Raw genomic sequence first — 24,925 nt, 5'->3', positions numbered from 1 at the left:
CTTTGCCTTACTGTAGAGTGATCTCAGAGTTAGTATATAATTTGCAGGGACGGGGTGCAAAAACATAAAAAGGGTAGTTTTTTTATGTGAAACTCAGTCATATTGTCTCTTTGATATTTTTATCAAGTTTTCGAAAAGTTGCTCATCTGACATAGACCCGTTCTTTCTATTTCATAGCCCACAACAGTGTTTTATAAATAAAACAATGTTTAACTGCCACTTTTTTGTGCTATTGGCAAAATTATATTTTCTCTATGGAATTTTGTAACTTCGGTTTGAAAATTATACAGTAATGCTGGGTGATTTCAATGAGCCTCACTCAAACTTGAACACATACAAGAGTGACAGGGGAAACCTGAAACACTTTCTTACAGAACAATGTAACTTTCATAACCTAGCTAAATGATGACATTTCCTATTAGGCAGAATAACATTACAAATTTATGGGAAGGGACTAGGTTACTCAGTCATGTGTAGAATGACTAAACTGAATTATTAACTAAAACAGACAGCTGAAGGCAAAAAGTTCCAAAATTAGTTTTCTGTGGGGGGCAGTTTTATCGCTCTCCCTACGAAGTATTCAGTATCCCCTGCAGTCTCTTATGTACTAGTATGATGAATAACATGAGCACCGAAGTCCCAGGTGCTCAAAGAACACTCTCTCACTGCCAGGGACTCTGGGATCCTGTAGCCTGCATGGCTGGCCACTTGTGCTCAAACTCAGCTGCAAGTCTGGGTGAGATCCAGCAGCTGTGTGGTGAGAGTGGAACTACCGCACCTCACCATTTCACAGTAGTTTAGTTCAAGCAAGGTAAGGTCAGCAGCCATTGGGAGTAATTGGGAAGGGGTGGGGATGCAGGTTAGGGTTTTGGAAGCCATCAGGAGAGGGATTTAAGTTTATTGTGGGGTAGGTTTTAGATTGAGGGAGTGGGGGGGATTTAGGGTTAGGGAGCGATCAAGGACTTTAGGTTTAAGAAGTGGGAAGGGAATTTTAGGTTTAGGGAGTGGGAGGGTAGTTTAGGGTTAGGGAGTGGGTATGAAGTTTTAAGGAGGGGGAGTGTAGTTTTAGGTTTACAGAGTGATCAGGGGCATTAGGGTTAGGGAGTGGAGTGTATTACAAGGGTTAGGGATCAAAAGGGATTTAAGGATAAGAGATAGGATTCTAACAGGATTTTGCAGTTCAGTAGGGTCAGATGGTAGAAGGACTAGGTAATTAACTGGGACAGTGGGAGGTAGAGCACTTGCCAGTTACAGCAAGTATGTCACACATTATTAGCATGCAAGCATTTGTAGTGGACCAGTGATCATTAAAGTATCTGTACCTTGTAGGAAACAAAAAACCTTTAAAGTTCACTGTTAAACAACAATATCATGGAAAACAGTGGAGTTTATCCATTTCGTATACAGCTGGGTACCTTATTGCTTAAGCTATTTTAGAGTAACTTTGTTTCTGTTACCAGCACTAAATAATACTGTTCAAACTCCTATAGGCTCCCATTTCTTTGCAGAACGGATACAACATATAGAAGATACCATTGTAACTAACTGTAAAGAATGTAATTACTGGAAAAAAAATAACATAAGCAACTGTCAATAGGGAATGCATTCTTTTAAATGATATCTTGAGCTGTAAGAAATTTATGTGCAATAAAATACATGAATGTATTGAACAGTGTATGTCAAAATTACAAACTTATACACATAAAATAATATGATAGTATGGTTTACTAATAAAGCTGAAGCTTTGCTGCAGAATGATGGAAAGAATTAAAAAAAGAAAATACATAAGAACAAAAATGTGTGGGATGAAGAAGGTCCAAATCCAGCACAAAGTGACCTAAGCAGCTGCAAAGGGCACTGTGCTGCCTGGTGTCCCAGCCTGGTCATCTGGTCATAGAAAAAGAAAAGAAATATAACCCCCCCCCCCCCCCCCATAAAACCTGATTACCCACTCTGCTCAACTATATATTCACTTTATGTACCTGGTAAAAAAGACCATGCTTCTCTGATTTTGAGCTCCAGAAAGCTCAAAATCAGAAAAATGCAGTCTTTTTTTCTTGCCAGGAGCTCACACTCAGAACAACTCTTTTTTATTTTGATAGCAACATCATTGTCTTTTTCTTTTTACAGCTATAACACGGGTGAGATGTGGATAGCATGGTCTCTATATTTCTAGTAGAATGAGGTCAGAAATATCTGTGTGTGTGTATTTCCCTTTTACTCCATTACCTGTATGATTCTGTTTGCACAAACCTCCTCCTGACAGAGATCTTTTATCTCCAAGGTGTGACCCTCTTCCTAGGAGATCCTTGCCTCCGAGATGATTCAACAAACACCTCCTGAGAGATCCCTGCTTCCAAGGTGATTCAACAAACCTCTGAAAACAACTCCAAGGTAAGAACCTCTGCAAATATATGCTTGAACAGGTAAATCATAAATCGCTGACCGTCAGTAATGCCAGTCATTACAGTTTTATATTTTTTGTTGTTCAGAGAATGCATGTAAACATCTCTGATGTCTATCTCATATTTATGCACTATTCTTTTTTCTATTTGTTAGCTCTCAGGAGCACTGTCTGGTTACATCACTTGCTTGGAGTTATGCGGCAATTAACTAGGACTGGAACCTGTGTACCCTGACTACAGAAAACAGGTAAGATCCTTAATCCACTACATGAACTGCCAGACATTCCTTAACTTCTTCATTTTCTGATAAATCACTGAGCATAACAATCCATTAATAATGCTAGTTACTAGACATTTATAACTGCTGTTTTTTAACAGCTTTATTGAATCACTTAAGACATAGATAGACATACATGTATATGAAAGAAAAAACAACCATATTGACATGTTTCTAGTTACAAACATTATACATCACATATGATTCTTATATAACTATCATCAGTCTAACATTACATAAATTGCCCAATTCCTGCCTTCCCTTAAATCTCACACCTCCTCTAAACATTATTCTGCATGTATTGTTCCACAAATTTCCATATTTTATTTGTAATTTGCTCTTTTACCGTTTTCTAAAGATCCCACTTCTAATTCTGTTATCTCTGTTACAATAATTCATACTTCAAATGCAGTTGGTTAAGACTTTGATTTCCATTTTCTAGGAATTGCTTTTAGGGCAGCCATCAGAATTAAACTTAGCACACCCTTACTATGCCAATGCAATTCAGATCCTGTATTCCAGCTAAAAAAATATTTCCTTTGTTACCCCTATTTGCTCATCCACTATTTATGACAGGGTACTCTATAGGGAATTTTTGAAGTAGGCCAGCTCATTACACTCACAACACATATCTTCTCAATTGCCTCTTTTTTTCGCATCACACCTCCGATATATGCCATCTACCTGAGGAAAAAATATTTGGAATCTACTTAGGGGATGAAAATACCTATGCAACATTTCCAAGCAAAAATTCTAAATATTTTAGACTGTGTTGCATACTTGGAAGTCATACAAATGTCCTTTCATTGTTTCCTTGTGAATTGCTTATCCAGTCTCTCGTCTCAATCTTTTCTAACCTCCTCTACCTGATACAGTTATCATGCAATATTTCATAAGCCCTACCAATTATCCCTTTTTTAACATGAGCTTCTGTTCTAGATTCAGCAAAAACTTGACAAGGGCAAGTCTTTCACTTAGGATTTCCCCTATCCCTTTCACTTTGACTATACTCTGATATCAATTCTTGATATGGAAGGGAGTCTCTAGACTGTGTCTAAATGGCTTCTTGGCCACTTCCCTTTCCTTCTCTAGTTATTTGCTCCCGATACCTTGGTTCCTTTGCCAGTTTTCTCCAGTAAATTCCAGCCTCCCTCTTGTCTTTTCTCTGTACCCCTAATTGCAGTCATCCCTACTGGCTAAATCTCTTTTCTCCATTCTCGTGTTGGCTTAGTTCTTAGAATATTTTCTGCTACTTTATGAATATAATATTCTGCATGGCTGTTGTTATTCCCCTTAGAGATATGCATCCAAAATCCCACTCTGTCCTTATTTCTTGAATTTCCCCCCATTTTATCATCCATTTCCACTTTCAGATATAACATTTTGCTTGTGTTAATAGGTTCATAGGTTCATAGGTAGGTACCAGGCTATCTGCCCGAGGGCATTTATAAGCCTAGCCAGAGTGTGTCAGCTTTTGCTGCCCCATTGATTAATTAACTGAGCCTCTGTCAAGAAGACACAATGAAGTGATCCCAGGGGTGTATTTTCTGTTACTCATCCACTCGTCAAGGTTTCTCTTGAAGAGTGTTAGTGAGGGCCTCTGCCTAATGTAGTTAGGAATTTTGTTCCAAAGCATGGGGAGTCTCTGTGACAGGAATCTATCCCTCTAGCATGTTCTATTTATTGTTGTGGCGAGGTTTAGCTCACTAGAGCGAGTGGTTCTCAGTGACTTGGATTTCTTTAGGTGGAGCATGTCCATCAATTCTGAGTTGTACATGGCTTTGTAAATCAGGCAGAGATCACCTCTGAGTAAGCGATATGCCACTGAGTACAGCTGGAGTTTTTCCAGTCGAGCTGCATAGGACATATGTTTGAGACCAGTAATCCTCTTGGTGAGGTACTTTTGTGGTCTTTTCAGCTGTTGGAAGTGTCTTGTGAGGTACATCCCAAACAGGGGATTGTACTCTATGATGGGTCTGATGAGTGATGAGTAGAGGGGCATTATAACCTCTTTATTTCTAGATGTGAACCCTTTAGTAATTAGATGGGCTACACAGAACAATTTCCTAACTACTTTGGCAATATGATTGGCAAAGGAGAGATTACTATCTACCTGGGTCCCCAGATCTCTTATTACCTCTTCTGAATTAAGGGGGCTGCCACCTATGTGGTAATTCATGGGTGTTTTGTTTATCCCAAATGAGATGACTATGCATTTTTTGTCATTTAGCTTGAGACCATGACTTTGACACCAGGTGTCCATCTCAGTAAGGCCCTTTTGGAGAATGTCTGTGTCAGCCAGTGAGTCAATTATGGCTCTCAGTTTGCAGTCATCAGCGAACTTGGTTAGCCATAGTCCTCCTGTGTTTACCTGTACTTCTGAGAAGTATATGCTGAACAGTAGGGGTCCCAGGACTGAGCCTTGTGGGACACCACTTGTGACTGGTTTAGAGTCGGACCTGGAGCCCACTATTCTTACCATGTGAGTTCTGTCTGTAAGCCAGTTGAAAACCCATCTCGTGATGTAGGGGTTTATGTTCAGGCTGGTGAGTTTTTCTATAATTCCCGAGTGGGAAATCGTGTCAAATGCAATACAACTGGTGTGGTTTATGCAGCTTTATGTTCTTGCTGTGAGGCCTATTATATAGGCAAGTTATGACAGCGCATCTACGAACACCTATATGAAATTAGAAAGTGCTCACACAATAATGCACTATATAGACACATAATACAGAATCCTACACATTCATTTCAATTCATAGTATTGGACAGATAATTCCATCTCCTAGGAAACATGTATACAGGTAAAGCACTCTTAAACAAACGAAAGTACTTCATTCACCTAAATTCCCTTGCGTACCCATTTCCCTATAGGTCCTTTCTGACTCAGTTACACAGCAATCTTTTTCACTATTTCTAGCATGTCAAAGGGTCAGTTGCTGGCGTCCTCTCCTGTTCAGCTGCTGAATCTGGGAATCTTGAGGCAATGTTACAATTGCCTCATGTACACAGACAACCCTCTCCTCCTCCCAACAAATACAAATATATGCGAGAGATGCAACTATATAGCCAAACTGGAGGCTGAGCTCTCTCAATTCAGTACTGGCAAGACCAGTCAGGAGGATAAGGTAACCACGCACACCACAAACCCAGTCTCACATAGAACTATCACAACTGCAAACCAAACACATAAACACACAAAAACATACTCGGAGGTGCTGATTAAAAATCTACCAAAACAACAGAGGCCTCCAAAGCAGACACCCAAGCAACCACAACCTCAAGACATAGCAAATGCAACACATAGTTCACAAAGTCAGTGTGCTAAACAGTCACAGCCCTTAAGGCCAAACAACATGCCAGACACACTTGTAATAGGTGACTCCATAGTCAGGCACACTGACGTCCTGCTCACCAGACTGAACAAGGAGAGGGTCACAGTAAGCTGCCTGTCGGGAGCTAGAATCCACCACATAACACAAGCACTCAGGTCACTCCACAGCAAGTACAAATATGACTCAGTCATTGTACATGCAGGTGTAAATGACCTGAGACGTACCTCCCTGGACTACATGAAAAGAGACATAGAGGAGCTCTCTGATTATGTAGCCCAGGCCGGTATGACCCTGACCCTGAGCAGCATCTTACCCTCACCAAGAATGATGCCACAGTACAAAGACAAAATGATCAGTTTTAACAATTGGCTTAATTACTGGTGTCATTCTAAGGGGATCCAGTGTCTGTCTGCTTGGGATGACATGCTTGACAAGCCACGCTGCTTGAAAAGGGATGGTTTGCACGTGTCACCCCTGGGCTTCCGGATATTGGCCAAGGCTCTTGCCACCCCCATAGTGCCTTTTTTAGGCAAGGCTCAAATGACAAACCTACCTCCCTAGAAAACACAAGTGGGAAAAACTAAGGGTAATGCTGCTCAATGCCAGAAGTCTAAACCTCAAGATGCACACCCTCGAAGCCCTTCTCAGTATGGAGAACATAGATGTCTGTGCAGTGACTGAAACCTGGTTCAAGGCTCCTGAGAGCACCCCAGCACTATCAGGTTTTACCTCATATCATGGTTTCCGGCCCCAAAACTTGGACAGAACCACAAAAGGAGGGGGAGTATCCATTTTCATCAAAGATACCCACACCTCCAGGTTAGTGGCAACGCACGAAGCATCAGAGACTATCCAGGTGCAACTAACCATAGGCAAAACCGCCTTACAGTTTGTAGCATGCTACAGACCACCCTCTCAAACTCAGGAACCCCACACAGCCTTCCTGAAGACACTGGAGAGTATGAATGTCTCTCCAAATACCATCATTTTGGGAGACTTCAACTACCCAAACATAGACTGGGAACATTACTCAAGCCCCAACACTCTAGCCCAAAGGTTCTTAGAATTCATAAACTCAAATGCAATGGAACAACTAGTCACCATTCCCACAAGAGGAGACAATATACTAGACCTGATCATCACAAACATGGGGACAAAATGCTCCACACCGAAGTACATCCCTCTTTGGTAAGATCAGACCATAAATTAATCTCACTGGAAATCCACATCCTGCCCCCACCCCTGCACAAAAGACCACAGTGAAGAACTTCTCAAAAGCAAACTTCACACTTCTTAAGACTGAAGTGGTATCTTTCAAGGCCCCTGGGCCAGTGGAAACCACAACCAACACTGCTGAATCCCTTGCAAATGCCTTCTATGGGCACCTTCAAGAATGCATGGATCATGCAATCCCAAATAAAACCAAGACCCATTCCCCAAAGGCAGGCGACGGTCTGGTGGACCCCAGCCATAAACAAACTTTACAACAGAAGGAGGAAGCTACTACATGACAGAGCAAAATCCCTAAAAGGAAAGGCATCTCTGATCAGTACTAGCAAAAAACTATGATCACTCATAAAATCATCCAAGGCCAACTTTGAGAGAAAAATCGCAAATGACACAAAAGACAATCACAAGGCCTTCTTTAGCTATGTTAGAAACCTGGGTGGAAACTCCCAGATATGCTCAGAGTTAGTCCAAAATGACACAAAATACACTGAACCCACTGACATTGCCAACATTCTGGCAGACAGATTCAGTGCAAATTTCTCCTCCCCCTCCCCCCCAAAAGGAGAAATAACTATCCCAGCAGAGTGTAGCATCCTTAACATCTCAGATGCCCAGGTGAGAGCCGCCCTCTCTAAAGCTAAAAACACAGCATCAATGGGACCGGATGGTGTCCCGGGCTGTGTGCTACATTAACTCCAAGAGGAACTAAACCCACACATAAGGCTGCTGTTTAATCTTAGCCTTACCACAGGATACGTACCCAAAGAGTGGCGTACGGCAACAGTGGTCCCACTTCACAAAGGCGGTGCTTCTACGAACCCTGGAAATTACCACCCCATAAGCCTGACGAGCCTGGTCTGCAAAGCTATGGAGAGGATCATTATGGAACTCATAAACAAAGACATTGGGGACCTACAGACATTGGATCCTACCCAATTTGGCTTTGTCAAGGGCAGATCCTGCCTTCTGAACTTGGTTGACTTTTTTGAAACAGTCACTAAGGCCATTGATGAGGGTAAGGCAGTTCACACAGCCTACCTTGACCTTGCAAAGCCTTTGACACAATACCCCACTCAGGCATCATAGACAAACTCACCAGCTTAAATGTAAACCCATATGTCACAAGATGGGTTGCAAACTGGCTCAAGGACAGAACCCACAGGGTCAGAGTTGCTGGAGCTATGTCAGACTCTAAACCAGTCACAAGCGGTGTCCCACAGGGCTCAGTCCTGGGACCCTCTTGTTCGGCATTTATTTTTCCGAGGTACAGGCAAACATAGGAGGATTGTGGCTGACAAAGTTCGCAGATGACTGCAAACTGGGCGCCATAATTGATACTCCAGCGGACACAAACATCCTTCAGAGAGGCCTCATAGAAACGGATAATTGGTGCCAGAGCCATGGCCTTAAGCTAAACGCCAAAAATGTATAGTCATACCCTTTGGGAAAAACAAGGTACCGACAAATTACCACATAGGCGGTAATCCATTAAGTACGGAAGAGGTAATCAGGGACCTAGGGACCCAGGTTGACAGTAACCTCTCATTTGACACTCACATTGCCAAAGTGGTTAGGAAGACCTTCTATATTGCCCACCTTATCATGAAGGGTTTCACATCTAGATCAAGAGAGGTCATTGTGCCCCTGTACTCTTCTCTTATCAGGCCAATGATTGAGTACAATTCCCCATTTGGGATGTATCTCACCCGACACCTGCAGCAGTTGGAAAGACCCCAAAAGTTCCTCACCAAGAGGATAAAGGGTCTTAAACATATGTCATATGCTGCCCGACTGAAAAAACTCCAGCTCTATTCAGTCGCATACCGTCTACTCAGAGGTGATCTGTGCCTGACGTACAAGGCCATGTCCAATCCTGAATTAATGGACATGCTCCACCTCAGAAAATCCAAATCCATCAGAGCTACAAGAACAAGTGACTTAAACCTCAACACAGAAATAAATAGAACATGCTGGAGGGACAGATTCATAACCCAGAGGCTCCCTACACTCTGGAACAGAATCCCAGTCCATGTTAGGCAGAGCCCCTCACTGACTCTATTCAAGAGAAATCTCGACGAGTAGATGGGAGATCGTAGGTTTACCCCGGGGTCATCTCTTTGTCACTACTAGACAGAGGCATAGTAAACTAAACCCTAAAAGGGCGCAGTATTCTCATACAAAGGGGTGGTGTAAGCCACATACACTCTGGCTAGGCTTATAAATGCCCTAGGGCAGATAGCCTAGTACGAACCTATGAACCTATGAAAGGTCCCTGGAAAACAATACTAGAATCTAAAGAATACTGGTGGCAAGTCTTTTTAAATGCCACACAGTTTCCAGGCCTTAATGACTCAGTATCCATCACAAGTATTTTAAAATTAAAGGCTTATAATAGCTAGCACACACATTATACAATATGTAGTATATTTGTGCATTTAGTACTTGTATTTATTTATTCAATTATAAGCATTATGCATTCAATTGCAACATTCTTATGCATCAATTAGGATTGTTTTAATTATTTCAACAATTTATTGGTTTTAAATTATTGGATAATTGGTTTATGAATATTGGTATGCCCATATAAAGTTTTTAATCAGGTGTATTTGTTGTCTGAAGAAGGCTGGTGTCACAGCCGAAAGCGCTTACCATTCATCAATTGGAACATTAAACTTTGCATTTTGGTCAACACGCTGAGTCCGTTGGATTGCTATTGTGCTGCTGGATATATATTTTTTATCAGTTTGTGCATTTTTGTTTAGTTAAAATTAAATGGGCCTACATGAAGCAGGGTCTGATGGGTCATTATTCTCTTTAGGTATTACAGTCACCACAGCTTTCATCCAAAATGCTGGAGCTTTTCCTCCTTTCAAAAATACTTTTAAACAAAACCTTCTAGTTCTTTATCACTTTCTTCCCTGCTAGCTTCCAAACATCCACAGGAATACCATCCATTCCTGGAGACTTTCCTGCAAATTGATTGTACGTCACCATTTTTACCTCATCTACTCCTATCTTTACAGTTAACTGTTGAGCCTCATCTACCTCCAACCTTGTCAAACTTAAGTCTTTCATAAATACTTCTATTTGTGCTCTTTCTTGATGTTTACATCTTCTCTACTTTATACAAAATTTCAGAAATTTTCCAAAATATCTCTAATACATCTACAGGCTATCTGGTTATTTTTCTTGCTACAGGCTCCCTAAGTTTGGCAACAACTTTTATTATTTTCTGTTGCTTGAATCATTGCACTAAAAGTTTTTGTACTCTGGAGTTATTATCAAAAAACAGTAGCATAACAGCAATATTTTAAAACTCTTGCATATTATCCAGATATACCCTTATTTTCTCTTTAGCACTCTGCAGTTACATCTTATTCTGTTCTGTGAAATTCCCTGTCATCTGCAATACTTTAACCTTTGTCAGCCCCTCTAAATAATTATTTTTACTTCTTAACCATATTTTTTTATTTTACTTTTTTGCTATTTTTAAACTCCAATTTCATTTTTATCTCACCCACTAGCTATAACTTCTAAAGAAATTTCTATCTTCCCTAATAACTCAAATAAATTCCACTAACCCTTCCTTAAATTCCACTCTTTTTAACAGGTATGTGAGTAAGCAACATTGTCTCATTTTTACTTCATCACCCTGTATTTTTATCTTAGTTGCTATTAGTGCATGATCTGCAATACTTAGTGGGTGTGTGTCAAAGCTTTCAGGAGATAATCATCTTTCAGCAGGGAATACTGCACATGTTCCTGTGAAATATAACTTCTGTCTAGTCTAGCTCGGTTATTGTACCTTGAGGAATAATATGTACATTTTCTCTGAGTTCCTAATACTGAATTCACACCTTCCATACGAAAGATTTTCATAAATTTCTTAAGAAATCTACCATCTTTGTTACAGTTTCACTTCTAGGTCCCCTAGATACATCCTCACTGTTGCAAGTCAAGTTCCAGTCCCCACCTAAAAGTAATATTCCCTGCTGAAAGATGATTATCTCCCAAAATTTTCTTAAGCTCCATAATTGCAGTTTTAAGTGGAATGCAAACACATGTCAGTGCAATCCTCCTCCCTTGCCATTAGCCTCTTACTATCACAAAACTAGCATTATTGTCTTGTTTTCTCTTCTATCACTAACAGGAGCTCATCTAGCAATTAGTATAAGTACTCACATTTCCCTTTTTCAGTGAATATCTATCCTGAAATCCTTCCTTTATCAAATTCACATACTCAGGTCTTTCCAAATGTGTCTCCTCTGTCATTGTTATTTGCACTTTACATTTCTTAAAATGTAAATTTTAACTTAAATTAAATTTTAAATTAACTACCCTTAATTTTTTTCTCTATTGTTGTGAGGCCATTCATGCTCTAAAATAATATGGATAGTGTAGCCATTATGATAAGACATTATTATTCACACCTATTATATATGACAGCTGTTTTAAATGTCTATTTCCAGTTCTTGTGTTACATGCACCTACTAATGTTTGGCAGGTTGATCTTTTATACAGCTGTTTCTTGTCTTCTCCATTTGAAGCAATGTCACATTTTACAAGATTTCTTTGTTTTAATGAAAACTCTCAAAAAACACATTATCAGAACACCCTCATAACTCATTAATTTAAAACAAACACACAAACCTTTGTGCATCTTCAAGTAATGAAGTTTAATTCTCTGATATGAACAACTGTCTCAGGTCTACAGCTACACCCACAGGCATTTACTAACTTAAAATTAAAGTTACCTATGCAAAGGTGCATGTTACAGCCTGTGCTCCTACCTACACTAATTGCTGTCAGTTCTTGTCTTATCTTTATTCCTCCCTCCAAGATATGAAAAAACAGCCTGTATGCTTTCAGAAAACTAAACATTAACTTTTAGCCTTAAAAAGTGCACTGGCTTTTATAGCCTGCCCCTGTAGTCACCTTGTCTTCATGGAACCATAAGAACATAATGTACACTCCTCAACTCATACTGAACATTTACTTGCTAAAGGAAAACTTTTCATTACATTCAGTGTTCTCTTATTTTTGAAAAGACCATTTGCTTAGATTAACTCAAGGGCCTTAGACTAGACATTCTGCTATGCAAAAGTAAAACATATCAACTCTACATATATTATATTCTGTACAATTTTACACCTCATTCCACACCCCAACAATCTAAGATTACAGCACATTAACTTAGGCATGCTTTTATCCAGCCCTTCTTCTCCTTTAACATTGAAATGCCTACATTTCTTAAAGCAAAAAAGGTGAAAAAGTACTTGTTTACTTCGGTAACTTTCTTACATGCTTCAAAAACTGAAATTACTTTATTATATAAAATGCAATTTATATTATGAAAGGTTTTAAACAAATACTGTTAATAAAAAAATGTTTTACTTACAGTTACATTTCCCCTTTTCTTTCCTTGTAGTATCCTACCACACATAAATGACATGAAGTGGGGTATATGCTTTTCAGTCCCCCACAAGTTTAACAAAGTTAACAGAAATCCAACCTTCTCAGCAACTTTTTCTTATTAAGTCATACTTCACAAATGCAATTGATGCTCTATAACCTCACATTTACTCACTAATTTCAGTGTTGCTGGTCTTCTTCCTATTGATCTCCATCTTCCAACTCCAGACTCCAGTTCAAAACCAAAATATGCCCAATTCATTTAGTCAACTCCTGTGTTTTTTTTCTGTTCTCAAGCATTTTCCTCTAAAACATTGGAAAAGTTTTCAGTGGCAAAGTCTCTCTATGAGTTTTATTATCAGAAGAATGAGGAGCAGAGTCCCTCTGCTTGTCACTTTTTGTTTCATAAACTTTTGTTTATTCTGAAGATAGCTGGATACAATAGCTTGAATCTCACACCTGTCTCTCGACATTCCCTGATTGTTGGGATACATTTGCTTTTCTTCTGTCTACTGTACAGTAAATAATTATTTCCTACAGTTTGCTGTATTCAATTTCTAATACTTTGTCCTTCTGCCATAGTTTTGTCAGGATCACCTCTTTCTGCTAAGATGTTTGCATCTTTATAAATAGAGATATTGGCTGCTTTATCATGGCCAGGTTTAGAGCATATTACAATGTGCCCTTTCAATAAATAATACCTGCTGTGGAATACTAGTCTAGTATTTGTACATTTATAAAATTAATAAATTGTCTGTTCCTTCAAGTTTCTCTTGACAGCAGTAAAATCTAAGATTTTCCCTGTACTTTCTGTATTCTAACTTTACCATTTTTTGACACAGCTCTTCTTGAGCAGTCTCATACTCAGCCAACCTTTTCTTTATTTTGACCTCTGATTTTTCAAGTTTTATCAGCTCACCTGTATAGCTATTTACAGTTTCTTCCATTTTCCAGCCTTTTGTTATTTGAGATGATATACTCCTTCAATATATCAGGCATTTTTATCAACTCTGGGCATATTTTCTCCTCTAGAATACAGGAAGCCAACTCTTGCACCAAAGTGGGAGCTTGAACTGCCTTTTGCTGAACAGCTCCAGGATTCTTCCCAGTCAGTGTTTTCTCTTCACCTTTTCAAGTTGATGTTCTTTCAAGTTCTCTTACTTTCTTCTTTGCTGTTATCCAGGTAGTGCACTTATTAGCCAGTAAACACATTTACTAAAACTGGCACAGTTGCTCACCCTTATCTCTCTGTTTCTTTTTGTCACACTGGGAGAGCTAAAATTAAGCTGTTGATCAGTGTGCTGCCATCTTGGAAGTCCAACTCACCCTTGAGTTTTATAGTTACTGTTGTCTAGAAAATGAATTTTAAGTTAATTAGAGCTGCCTGGGACTTAAGGCTCTGAGCTATTAACAAACTGCTTCCCGTATTCAAAAGTGCAGGGTCTGCATCCTACTACCTCCAGTTACCTACTGTGCACTTTTGAGTGAAAGCTAGACTTAAGGCCAAACACGAACTAAGAATTGCTATATGGAGTGTACTGTAGGTTCATTGACAGGATGCAGCTTGGAAGTGGATGACATGAAGGTAAGGCAGAGACTAGACATCCTACATATCCAGCAGATAAGATGGAGAGGCAGTGCAGCAAAGCCACTTAACTTGGGGTTCAGAGTCTACTACACAGAAAGAGGACAGTCTAGACATGGCTTGAGAATTGTGTTGAGGGTAAGGATTAAGAAATCATTGTGGGATGTCATCAGAATTAGTGACAGACTCATGCCAATCAGATTCCAGTTTAAGGATACTGCACTATTCATAATCTCAGTCTATGCTCCATAGCAGGGCTGTGATAGAAAATAAAACAATACATTCAGAAAGCAGTTGAAGGACCTACTAGATAAAGCAGAATAATACTAACTTTTGTTCATAATGGGTGACTTGAATACATGTCAGGATAGACAGAACAGGATATATGGACTGCCTGGACCCACATGGGTGGGGCAACAGGAGTAAAGAAGGGGAGGGCATTCTAGACTTCTGTCTGGCAAATGGTTTGATGGTAGCCAACACATAATTCAGCAAGAGCAACAGTCAAAAGATCACATACAAGAGTGGCCAACATGCAATTCAGGTAGACATCCTCCTAGTAAGGAAAGAGAAGTGGGGTAGAATCAACGATTGCAAAGTCATCCCCAGTGAAACAGTCGGTCCACATCATAAACCACTGGCTGCCACAATCAGTTGCAAGTATTAGTGAAAGAAGGTTATAATCTCAACAGAGCTCTCAGATTATGTAGCCCAGATGGGTATGACCCTAGCCCTGAGCAGCATCCTACCATCACCCAGAATTATACCACAGTACAAGCAGAAAATGATTGATTTCAACAACTGGCTAAGTTTCTGGTGTCATTCTAAGGGGATCCAGTATTTGTCTGCCTGGGATGACATGACTGACAGACCCTGATGCTTTGCCAGAGATGGGCTGCATCTGTCACCCCTGGGCTTCTGGATACTGGCCAGGGGTCTTGCCACACCTATAGTGCCTTTATTTACAGCAACAAACAAATACAATCTGAGGGTTATGCTGCTCAGTGCTAGAAGTCTAAATCTCAAACTGCACTCGCTCTAAGCAATCCTTAAAAGACATTTGTGCTGTAACAGAGACCTGGTTCAAGGCAGCAGAAAGCACCCCTGCACTACCAGGCAATAACTTATTCCACACCTTTCGGCCCCAGAACTTGGACTGAAGCTCCAAAGGTGGTGGTATTTCCATATTCATAAAGGATGTGCACACCTCCACACTGGTAGCCCAACACAATGCATCAGAGATTCTTCAGGTGCAGCTAACATTGGATAAGACAGCGATTCAGGTCGGAGCCTGCTACAGGTCCCCAACTATGTCCCAAGACTCTTACTACACGTTCTTAAGCACCCTGGAAAATATTAATGTCCAACCTAACACTCTCATACTGGGAGACTTCAACTACCCGTCCATTAACTGGGAAAACTACTCATGTACCAATACAATTGCCCAACATTTCCTGGAATTCATTAATCCCAATGCCCTGGACTAGCTCATTCTTACCCACACTAGAGGTAGCAACATCCTTGACCTGGTCATTACTAACATGGGCGACCATTGCTCTACACCAATAGTGAACTCCTCTCTGGTTAGATCTGACCACAAAGTAATCACCTTGGAAATCTACCCCCCCCCCCCCCGCAAAGGTAACCACCATAAAAAACATCTCCAAAGCTAACTTTGGGCTCCAAAAACAGAGGTGGCTAACTTCACGGCACCCATGCAAATGGAGAATAGTTGCATGACCGCTGAATCATACACCAATGCATTGTACAAACACATATACAAGTGCATGGATCTCGTCATACCCCATAGAACCAAGATGCTCTCCTCTAAAAAAAGGAAGCCAATCTGGTGGTCCCCTGCCATAAACAAACTCTACAACAGAAGGAGGAAACTGATGCAGAATAAGGTGAAGTCCCAAAACTGGAAAAACTCCCTTAACAGCCTCAACAAAAAGTTGAGATCCCTCATCAAACCCTCTAAAGTTAGCTTTGAAAACAGAATTGCAGCAGATAGTAAAGACAACAACAAGGCCTTCTATAGTTATGTAAAGAATCTCCACAGCAATATCCCAGGTATGCTGTGAGCTACTGCACAATGATACCTCCTATACCAAGCCAACAGATATTGCCAATATACTGGCTAACAGATTCAGTGCCAGCTTGACCCCTCTACCCCCCAAAGGACCAATCATAATAACAGTAGATTGCCAGGCACCCAGTATTACTGCTGCAAGTTAAAACAGCACTGTCCAAGGCCAAGAATACAGCTTCTATGGGACCTGACAATATCCCTGACTGTGTTCTACATGAACTACAGAGTGAACTGGCACCTCACCTGTGTGCCCTGTTCATTCACAACCTCACCTCAGGCTTTGTCCCCACTGAATGGCACACTGCTACAGTCAGCCCTCTCCACAAAGGAGGAGCGACTGCAGACCCTGGGAACTATCGCTCCACTAGCCTGACGAGTCTGATATGCAAAGCTATGGAACGCATTACCAGGAACCTAATAAACAAGAATATAGGGAAGCTCCAAACTCTGGATCCCACAGAGTTTGTTTTGTGAAAGGTAGATCATGCCTTGGTCAACTTCTTTGAGTCAGTCACCAGAGCTGTGGATGAAGACAAGGTAGTTCATACAGCCTACCTTGATCTGGCCAAGGCCTTTGATACCATTCCCCACTCAGGAATCACAGAAAAACTCACTAAGCTAGGTATCAACTCCTATATAACTAGTTGGGTTCCAAACTGGCTCACAAATAGAACCCACAGTTTGAAAGTAGCTGACTCCAAGTCAGACTCCTGCCTACTCATGAGTGAAGTCCCACAGGGTTCAGTCCTTGGTCTTCACCTGTTTGGTATCTACTTCTCTGAAGTCCAGACCAACACGAAGGGACTCTGGCTGACAAAGTTTGCAGACGATTGCAAGGTTGGAGGTATTATTAACTCCGCAAGTGATGTTGACATTCTACAGAATGGTCTCACTGAGACCAACGACTGATGTCAGAACCATGGCCTTAAGCTCAATGCCAAAAAACGTGTCGTCATCCCCTTTGGGAAAAACCTGGTTCCCATGAATTACCACATCGTTGGTAGTCCACTGAACACAGGAAGCTTTATAAGAAATCTGGGAACACAGGTTAACAGCAACCTCTCTTTTGATCACCACATTGCCACTGTGGTCAGAAAGTCCTTCTACGTGGCACATCTCATTGCTAAGGGTTTTGCATCCAGGAAGAAAGAAGTAATTGTCTCCCTCTACTCTTCCCTCATTAGGCCAGTCATCAAGTACAATGCCCCATTTTGCATGAACCTCACTAGACACCTGCAACAAAAGTACCTCACAAAGAGGATCCTAGGCCTTAAATATTTCTCATATATGGACAGACTCAAAAAAACTACAACTATTCTCTGTCTCATATTGCCAACTTAGAGGTGATCTCTGCTTGACTTACAAAGCCATGTTTGACGCAGCTCTGTTAGAAATGCTACATCTAAAGAAATCCCAGTCCTTCCGCATCATATGCTCCAGAGATCTCAGCATCATTACCACAATCAACAGAATGTGCTGGAGGGACAGGTTCATAACTCAGAGATTGCCCATGCTATGGAATAGACTTCCCATACATGTCAAGCAGAGCACCTCGCTGAGCCTCTTCAAGAGAAATCTCGATGAGTGGATGAGAAATAGAAAATTCACCCCGGGGGTAACTCCAGTGGCTCTACTCGACAGAGGCACTGGGAACTAAGGTCAGGTGGCACGATGCCAGGGTAATGCTATGGACTAGGCTTGTAAAGGCCCCAGGGCCATTAGCCTAGTGCACACCTATGAAGCTATGAACCTATGAAACCAGGCTGAAGACATAGAAGTTGAATGGAGAGAAAGCACAAAAGTTCAAGGCTCAGATGAGGTCACAGCAGATATGATAAAGATTTTGGGTGAGTTGGGGAGAAGTCACTCCTGATGGTACTCACAGGAGTATGGAGAGAAAGGCATATTCCAGATGACTGGGGTATAAGCATACTAGTGCCAGTATTCAAGGATTTAGCACCTCAAGAAGAAGAGGAAATAGCTGGAGTTGAAGAGGAAGAAGAATAGCAGGACCTCAAAACAGCATGTGTGAAAACTACAGAACAGACATGCAGCTGAGCTGGGTGGTATGAAAATCAGGTACATAAGGAAAGCTGGTTGTGAATGCAGATGTCCGGGAAGCCATTAAAAGAAAGAAGTAGTTAGGAAAAGGTGTGAGACAGAAAACGCAAACCAGGCTAAGATGGAATACCAGTTGGCTAACAAAGATACTAAGAAAGCAGTTGCAATAGCAAAGAACAAGGCATCAGTGGCACTCTACTAGCTTCTTGAAAGGGACTCAGTAGATGGCAGAAAGAAACTCTCTCAGGCAAGGCAAAGACAGAAAGATAAAGAAGATAGTCATCAGACACCCTTCATAAGGAATGCCAGCAACAACCTGCTCACCAGTCCACAGGACAGGCAGATGGCAGGAGCACTTCCAGCAGCTTCTGAATGAAGAAAATGGCCCAGAAGCTGTACTGCCCCAGACACAGCCTATGTTGAGAGAAGAGGAGGAGTCTAAGAACCGCACTAAGGAAAATGCATGTTGAGAGAAGAGGAGGAGCCTAAGAACAGCAATAAGGAAAATGCATGTTGAGAGAAGAGGAGGAGCCTAAGAACAGCACTAAGGAAAATGCATGTTGAGAGAAGAGGAGGAGCCTAAGAACAGCACTAAGGAAAATGCATGTTGAGAGAAGAGAAGGAGCCTAAGAACAGCACTAAGGAAAATGCATGTTGAGAGAAGAGGAGGAGCCTAAGAACAGCAATAAGGAAAATGCATGTTGAGAGAAGAGGAGGAGCCTAAGAACAGCACTAAGGAAAATGCATGTTGAGAGAAGAGGAGGAGCCTAAGAACAGCACTAAGGAAAATGCATGTTGAGAGAAGATGAGGAGCCTAAGAACAGCACTAAGGAAAATGCAGCAGGCTCAGATGAGGTCACAGCAGATATGATAAAGATTTTTGGTGAGTTGGGGAGAAATCACTCCTGAGGGTACTCACAGGAGTATGGAGAGAAAGGCATATTCCAGATGACTGGGGTATAAGCATACTAGTGCCAGTATTCAAGAACAAAGGTGGCATTCACAACTGTGGGCAGTACAGCGGTAATAAACTCCTCTGACACCACAAGAAAGTTCAGGAGAAGGTAACTGACAAACAAATACAAAGAGTAACAGAAAGTAAAATGGAAGGTGAGCAGTGTGGATTCAGCTCAAATTGCGGCACAACTGAGCAGACATTTGCAGTGAGACATATACTTGAGAAGAAGCTAGAAATGAAGAAAGAGTCCAACTGGGCATTTCTAGACTTGAATAAAGCCTATGACAAGGACTCAAGAAAACTGATTTGGGCAGTCCTATAGTGGTCTGAAGTCCCAGAAACATTGGTAGAATTAGTGCAGGCTATTTACAAGGACTCAATGACCCAAGTACGAACTGTGTTTGGTCTCACAGAGGGATTCCCAGTGGGAATGACTGTACATCAGGGTTGAGCTCTGACCCACTGCTGTTTACACTGGAGTGGTTGAGGAGAAGGGAAATCTGAATTAAGAGGTCAAAATTGGAATCAGCGGGGATGTGGGGTAGTATATGACAGAAGAGTTCCAAAGAATCTGAAAAATAAGTTGTGCAACCAGTACTATTGTATGGTACAGAATCCTGGGCAGTAAAGGCAAAGTAGTTGTGGTCATAAATCCTATTCCTAAGTTGTCTGTCTGTCTTCCTGTTGTCTGTTGTTCTCAGCATATAATATACCTGGCCAAATGTGGTACCTGTCCGAGTTTTTATGTGGGGAAGACAGACAGACAACTTAGGAATAGGATTTATGACCACAATTATTGCATTAGGAGGACGGATCGTAATAATGCATTATATAGACACATTGAGATGAATACTGAAGGTCATTGATTCAAATTTGGGATCTTGGAACATGTTAAACCAAACTCTAGGTGAGGGAATAGCAAGGCTATTTTAGGGGAAAAAGAAGTCAAATGGCAGCTTTGGTTAAATGCAGCTAAGGCCCCTGGGTTAAATGATCATATTCCTACTAAACCATTACTAGAAGCCAGACAGTGAATAGGCAGTTAAATTCCAGCCTCTTGAGTAATTCCTAGATATTAATGCATTCATACATCTATGTATTAATTGGTTGTGTCATTGTAGTGTATATATATATATATATATATATATATATGTATATATACATTTTTTTGTAAATGCAAGCACACATATTTTTTGTTCTTCACTCACATACTTATGTCTTTTTTAATAAGATGGGTACAGGAACTGTTAGGAATTTTCTTGATGGTTGAAGTATTCAAGTATTTTAATGTAAGGTTCATAGTATACAAACATATTTAGTTTAATGTGAGTAGGCATGGAAGCAACAGAATGAATATTCATTAGGTTATGAATATGTAATGCAAGTGTCTTAATTGATTGCCCATTCTCATTGGGTAATTAACAATTTTAAATAGAATTGACTACCACAATGGTGTTATGATGAAGTCTACATGTGGTAGATGAAAGCGCTTAACCTATGTGGTTCTTTTTTTATGTTTTTAAAAAATTAAAAAGATATATCTGTCCGTGTGAGCTGTGATACTTTTTCAGCGTATTACAAGACTATTTTGCTGTTACTAAGTTGGGTATACGCTGTATAGTCTGTATATATTTATGTATTTATTTATTTTGTGAACCAGAATACCTTGACTGAATGAAAGTCAAGTCTACTTTTCAATGGTGCCCCAAGGAGAAAAGCTCCGATACTTAGAACAATGGTGCGATACACAGATACAAAAGAACAAGTAATAAATATTGTGCCAGTACTGCGGTGCAGAGGGATAAGGCACTGAGTATGGGCCAGACAACCCAGGTTTGGTTAGCAGCTTGGGTGTCTGAGATGCTGAGAAAGGAATGACGGGTGGGCCTGTGCTGGGTTGGTGGGTGTGCATTTAGGCACAGCTTGTGGTTGATTTCTGGCAGAGGTTGAGGACTTGCAGGAAGGTCATTGTACGCCATCTCTTGACAGCACGGGTGCACGAGGGGTAGGAGAATGACACATAAAAGAAATCCTGTCCAGAAGCTATATCACACTGCCCCGATATACCTCAACCTTATCACCAGGCCTGAGTAGGGATCAGAGTAGGTCATAGGTTCATAGATAGGTACTGGGCTATCGGCCCTAGGGCCTATACAAGCCCAGCCACAAAGGTACCCTGGCTTTTGCCACCCAAGAAATGTATTTTCCTGTGCCACTGTCGAGCAGAGCCACAGAAGTGATCCCCGGGGTGAAGTTCCTATTTCCCATCCAATCATCAAGATTTTTCTTGAACAGTGCTAATGAGGAACTTTGTTTGATATAGATAGGTAGTTTATTCCAGAGTATGGGAAGTCTCTGGGACAGGAATCTATCCCTCCAGCATGTTCTGTTTATTGTGGTGACAAGGTTTAGGTCCCTAGAGCATGCAACTTGGAAGGATTGGGATTTCTTTAAGTGGAGCATGCCCAACAGCTCTGGGTTTGACATACCTTTGTATGTTAGGCAGTGATCACCTCTGAGTAGGCGATATGCGACGGAGTAAAGCTGGAGTTTTTTGAGATGGCCTGCATAGGGCATCTGTTTGAGGCCGGTAATCCTCTTTGTGAGATATTTCTGCGGCCTTTCCAGTTGCTGTAGATGTCTTGTGAGGTACATACCAAAAGGGGAGTTGTACTCTATAATGGGTCTAATGAGCGATGAGTAGAGGGGAACAATGACCTCTTTTTTTCTGGATGAGAAACGTTTTGTGATGAGGTGTGCCACGTAGAAGGATTTCCTGACTACTGTGGTGATGTGATTATCAAAGGAAAGACTACTGTCCACCAGTGTCCCAAGGTCTCTTATCATACTTTCGGTGTTAAGTATACTACCGCCTATGTTGTAGTTCATGGGTACAGAGTTTTTACCAAAGGGGATGACAATGCACTTTTTGGAATTCAGCTTGAGGCCATGGCTTTGACACCAGGCATCTGTCTCAGTGAGGCCCTTTTGTAGGATGTCCACATCATTAGGAGTTTTGATTATGGCTCCTAGTTTGCAGTCATCTGTGAACTTCATTAGCCAAAGACCTTCTGTGTTAGCCTGTACTTCAGAGAAGTAGATACCAAACAGGAGAGGACCTAGGACTGAACCCTGTGGTACTCCACTTGTCACTGGTCTGAAGTCGGATTTGGAGTTTGCTACTTTCACAGTGTGGGTTCTATCAGTGAGCCAGTTGGCAACCCATCTTGTGACATAGAGATTTATACCTAGTTTAGTGAGTTTATCTATAATTCCAGAGTGGGGAATGGTGTCAAAAGCCTTGGCGAGATCTAGATAGGCTGTGTGAACCATCTTACCCTCGTCTACAGCTTTGGTGACTGCTTCGCCTTTTACAAACCTGAACTGGGTGGGGTCCAGACTTTGGAGATTACCAATGTCTTTGTTTATAAGTTCCATGTACCACAATACAAGGAAAAAATGAATGACTTCAACAATTGGCTAAGCTTCTGGTGTCATTCTAAGGGGATCCAGTATCTGTCTGCCTGGGATGACATGATCGACAAGCCACGATGCTTTGCCAGAGATGGCCTGCACCTGTCTCCCCTGGGATTCCGGATACTGGCTAAGGCTCTAGCCACCCCTATAGTGCCTTTTTAAGGCAAGGTTCAAATGACAAATTCACCACCCTAACAGGTACAGGCAAGAAGAATCTGAGGGTATTGCTACTCAGTGCTAGAAGTCTAAACCTCAAAATGCACTCTCTTGAGGCACTCCTTAAAATGGAGAACATCGACATCTGTGCAGTGACAGAGACCTGGTTCAAGGCTTCAGAGAGTACCCCTGCATTACCAGGCTATAATTCATACCACACCTTTCGGCCACCTAACCTGGTCCGAAACACTAAAGGCGGAGGCGTGTCCATATTCATTAAGGATATCCACACCTCCAGGCTAGTTGCTCAGCATAATGCATCCGAGATTATCCAAGTGCAACTAACTCTGGGCAAGACCGCAATCCAAATTGTAGTTTGCTACAGATCCCCCACCATGCCCCAGGATTCCCACTCCTCATTTCTTAATGCACTGGACAATATTAGGGTACAACCTAACACCCTAATAATGGGCGATTTCAACTACCCTACCATTAACTGGGAAAACTATTCATGTACCAACTCTTGTGCTCAACGTTTTCTGGAATTCATAAATTCCAATGCCATGGATCAACTTATCCATACCCCCACCAGGGGCAGCAATATCCTAGACCTGGTTATTACCAACATGGACAACTGGTGCTCCACACCAGAGGTCAATTCCTCGTTGGTCAGATCCGACCATAAGCTAATCACCCTAGACATCCACATCCCACCCCCACCCCCCATTAGGGAAACCACAGTAAAAAATTCTCCAAAGCCAACTTCACACTTCTTAAGACAGAAGTGGTAAACTTCACAACAGCCATGCTGACGGACAATAGAGGTATGACTGCTGAATCCTACACAAATGCACTTTATAAGCACTTACATGAGTGCATGGATCGTGCAATCCCTAACAGAACCAAGATGCTATCCTCCAAAAAAAGGAAGCCAATCTGGTGGTCCCCTGCCATAAACAAACTCTACAACAGAAGAAAGAAACTGTTGCAAAAAAGAGTAAAATCCCATGATTGGAGAAACTCCCTGGTCAGCTTCAGTAAGAAGCTGAGATCCCTCATAAAATCCTCCAAAGCTAGTTATGAAAACAAAATCGCCACTGACTCTAAAGACAACCACAAAGCATTCTATAGCTATGTCAAGAATCTCAATGGCAACACTCAGATCTGCTCTGAGTTACAGCACAATGGCACTAAATATACAGAACCAATGGATATTGCCTGATATATCCAGGCAGATAGGTTCATTGCTAACTTTACCCCTCTGTCATCCCCTAAAGGGCCCATCTCTATACCAGAAGAATGCAAAGTTCCTGTAATCACGGCTGCACAGGTAAAAAACACACTATCCAAAGCCAAGAACACAGCATCCATGGGACCTGACGACATCTCAGGCTGTGTTCTACATGAACTACAGAACAAACTGGCACCCCACCTAAGTACCATGTTTAATCATAGCATCACCTCAGGCTATGTGCCCACTGAATGGTGCACAGCGACAGTTATCCCACTCCACAAAGGGGCAGCCACCACAGACTCCGGAAACTACCGCCCCATTAGCCTAACGTGCCTGATCTGCAAGGCTATGGAGCGTATCATTATGGAACTTATTTACAATGACATTGGTAATCTCCAAACTCAGGATCCCACCCAGTTCGGGTTTGTAAAAGGCAGATCATGTCTCCTAAACCTGATAGACTTTTTTGAAGAAGTCACCAAAGCTGTAAATGAGGGTAAGGTGGTTCACACAGCCTATCTAGATCTCGCCAAGGCTTTAGACACCATAACCCACTCTGGAATTATAGATAAACTCACTAAACTAGGTATAAATCCCTATGTCACAAGATGGGTTGCCAACTGGCTCACTGACAGAACCCACACTGTGAAAGTAGCAGACTTCAAATCCAGCTTCAGACCAGTGACAAGTGGAGTACCACAGG

General features: G+C 41.4%; 1 protein-coding gene across 3 annotated transcripts in view; it reads right to left on the bottom strand.

The window, feature by feature from the left end:
• The window catches only part of DST (dystonin), a 4,096,730-nt gene that overhangs the window by 1,553,438 nt on the left and 2,518,367 nt on the right, over positions 1-24,925 (bottom strand). The gene's annotated exons all lie outside the window — the stretch shown is intronic.

The sequence above is a fragment of the Protopterus annectens genome, chromosome 2.part1 (genome assembly GCF_019279795.1).
Source record: "Protopterus annectens isolate FY-2018-M chromosome 2.part1, PAN1.0, whole genome shotgun sequence".
In the NCBI taxonomy this organism is placed as follows: domain Eukaryota; kingdom Metazoa; phylum Chordata; order Ceratodontiformes; family Protopteridae; genus Protopterus; species Protopterus annectens.
The sequence above is the reverse complement of the archived record's forward strand: the minus strand, read 5'-3'. Positions and strand labels throughout refer to the sequence as shown.